Source organism: Alligator sinensis, unplaced genomic scaffold (genome assembly GCF_000455745.1).
Source record: "Alligator sinensis unplaced genomic scaffold, ASM45574v1 scaffold17_1, whole genome shotgun sequence".
NCBI lineage: Eukaryota > Metazoa > Chordata > Crocodylia > Alligatoridae > Alligator > Alligator sinensis.
This window is the reverse complement of record NW_005842491.1, coordinates 163,311-166,821: the sequence shown is the minus strand read 5'-3', so window position 1 is coordinate 166,821 and position 3,511 is coordinate 163,311.

Here is a 3,511-nt window from a genome sequence, read left to right as displayed (position 1 = left end):
GGCTGATAGTGTTCTTTTTCTTACTGGTGCTGGTTATGTTTGTTGTTAAAATTCTTTGTCCCTCCTGTATCTAAAAATGGCACTGATATCCTTATATATCACACTTGGGTATCTCAGTATCACCCAAGGGGGGTGGGAGAAAAATTTGTACTTGCAGATCTCCCGTACGGTGGCTCAAGCTGGAAATAAAAGTGACTGCTGGATATGCTCTCACAGCCCAGCGCACCTACAACAAGGAATCCCAATGATCGGAGTACCAATATCCCTCCGGCAATGGGGAACAATAAACGGCGGCTTCGTTAGACACTACTCGTTAGCTGCCCATCGGTCCGCTCCTAAAGAATGGAGGGCCGCCCCTGCTAACTGGATAATCTCCCCAAGAGTAGAGGCGCCTTTCTGTTACAGATCCAACAACACCGGAGCTTATAATAAAGCCACACCTGTAGGACACTACCCTCATTGCCTAACTACTCTAGATTATAGCCCCAATAGCACCAGTGGAATCCTGTTGGGTAATGTACCCTCTCTCAATTGTACAGGATTCATGGTCTACAACTTTTCTAAGGAACCTCATGTTGCTCTCATTGCAAACAGATCGGAATTTTACATTGACTCCAATTTTACTTCTTGTAATATATCTCGGTCCAGCAGGATAACAGCTGAACGTGGTCCGTCCTATACGATGCATATTAATCGAAAGTGCCGGATATGGCACAACACCTGTCGAGATTTGAGTACCCTTTCTGCCCCAGGCCTTTACTGGCTCTGCGGAAACAGGGCTCATAAAATCTTGCCCTGGAATTGGGTGGGGGCATGCACTCTTGGACGTGTTATCCCTGGTTTTGAAATGCATAGTACAATATATCTGGAACAAGTAAAAAATTTCAACCATCACATGAAAAGGGCGGTTAACCCCTTAGCTACCAGAAACACAGGGTTCCATCAATTTGTGAGAACCTTCATACCGTGGCTTGGAGTAAGAGAATTGGAACTAGCCATAATTAACATTTCAGCCACAATGGAAGCTATGGGAAATGCCACTGCGGATGCAATTCAGGCTCTGCAAGAAGAGATCTCCCAGATCTCACAAGTAACTATACAACACCGCGTAGCCCTAGATTACCTATTGGTATCCCAGGGAGGAGTATGTGCCTTAGTAAACTCCACCTGTTGTGTCTATGTCAATCAGGACATGCGAATTGAAACTGACATTCGTAAAATCCGAAGTCAGTTAAGGGTCTTACATCAAGTGGCCTCAGAGAATACTGACTGGGGTCTAAAGGAAATGTGGTCTTGGCTAACCTCCTGGCTCCCAGATTCCGGGGCCCTTGGCAAGAAAATCCTGTATGGAATATTGTTTGTCTTTATAGCTCTGAAAGTGTTTTATGTCTTAGTGCAACTGATCCTCTGCTGCGTGAAAGCCAGCAGGAGAAGCTTTAGCAAGGCAAGAAAACCCACAGCAGAGTCTAGAATAATGGTGTTACAAAAGTGTGAGCAGATTAAAAGAAAACATGAAAGGCTGCATGATGAAATAGAGGGGCTCATGAAAATAAAAATTTAAGGGTAAAGTGAGACTAAATAGTCTCAAAGGGGGGGGACTGTGGAATCAGAAAAAATATATGCCTTAAACTTTGACTATTTTAGTTATAAGATGACATAACCGCTTTGTGGAGAATTGCTGGCTCTGTATTAGTAGAACAGATAAGAAAAAGTGTTTGTTCTTTATAACTCCTCTGCAACTGCTTCGCTCACCGCGGCCTTGAAGATAGCAAAAAGTATATACAACTCTGATTTGCAGGTGCAAGAAGGAGGTTTGTGAACTAACCTCGCCTCCCCCATTAGTTCCCATCCTGATTACAGCAAAAAAATAATGAAGTAATATTATAGCCGCTTTTTATGCTAATTTCACTATATGATCACGTGAGTTGTAAGCAACTGTTAAAAAGTATATAAGCCTCCTGATTTTGCTCTTGTGGGGGGACCCCTTCCAAGTGCTTGGGAAATCCATGTCACTTTGGAATCCCCCCTACAGCTGTAGTTTCTTTTAAATAAAAGCTTCTGCTGACCTGACCCAAAAGTATGCTGCGTGTGTTTCCACGACAAAGTGAATCAGAGATGTATAACCTTTCATGAGCAAGAGATGCATGAAGATGAGTCAGGGACAGAAGGTACAGAAAGGTTAAAGTGTTCTACCAAAGGCTTTTGTATATTTTTGGACTTGATATCAAATCAGTGTTCCCTCATTCTTTTATGTAGGAATTGCCCTGTCTGTCCAGTGTAGACAGTAGAGAGGCACTGTAGCTAAGTAATGACATTGATAGAGGTGCAGCTGAATGAACCTTGGATGTTATAATCCATATTATTTGGTCCAGTGATGATGTGATATGCATTGATGAGGGTGCAGAGTTTGAATCTGTCTGCTGAAAGGACTGGTGCCTCAGAGTAGAGTTTAAGTAATCTGTTGCTTGAAAGACACCATTTGAGGTTGGGGAGCTGTCTGGAAGCCAGGACAGGTTGGTCCCCCATGGCTACCTAAAATGAGAGTAGTTAGCTATGTTAGTGTGAAGTCAGGCAGAAGGCAGGGTAGGTTACAGAGATCTGTAGCATAAGCTTTCCTGTACCCCAAGATCACTTCATCAGATGCTGTGAAATGCATGGAGCAGCCTACCAAATGGATAAATTAATTTGAATACAAAGTGGGGTGGGGAGGTGGGGAAGCAGTGCTGGGAGAGTGGGAGAGGCAAACAAGCTATAAACCCATAAGGACAAAGGGGTCACAAAAGCTAATCCAAGAATTGGGATAAATTCCATAATTTTTGTTCAGACCATGCTTAACACAATCCAGTCCGTGAATGATGTCTTGTTCTGCTATTTTCCGTTCCAGTTCATCTTTAAAGTTTTGCTGTTTAAGAACAGCTACTCTGAGGTCAGTGATGAGGTGGTCATCATTTTCCAGGAGGGGTTGAAGGTTATTAATGAGGCATCCAAGGTGTTCAAACTGGGGGCTACAGAGGTATGTTGGTACCCTAATCCAGGCCTGTCCATCTTCTAGGGGCAGCTGGGGGCTACATGCCCTATAGGATGCACCAGCAGGGGCCACATGCTGCAGAGGCCACATTAGCTGAGGCCATGGGCCCAAGCTGCACACCATGTGCAGACATGCAGGCAGGTGTCTCCCTGCTGCACTGCATGTGGTACTGCACCTCACCTTCAGCTCCCTGGCCACAACCTCCCATGCTGCATCGTTCCACATGGGCACTCTGGACCACCAGCTGTCCTGGCATCATGGGCTGGCTGTATTACCCCACCCTATCCCCTTGGTGGAAGTGGAAGCGGAGGAGGGAGCAGGAGCCTGAGACCCCAGTTGCTGCTTCAGCCAGTGCTGGGGACAGTAGCGGCCAGGTGGGAGTCCAGGGGCTGCATGTTAATCCCTCATGGGCTGCATGTGGTCTGTAGGCTGCCAGTTGGACAGCCTTTCCCTAAAACAAGACACAAGTGATTATTCCCCTCT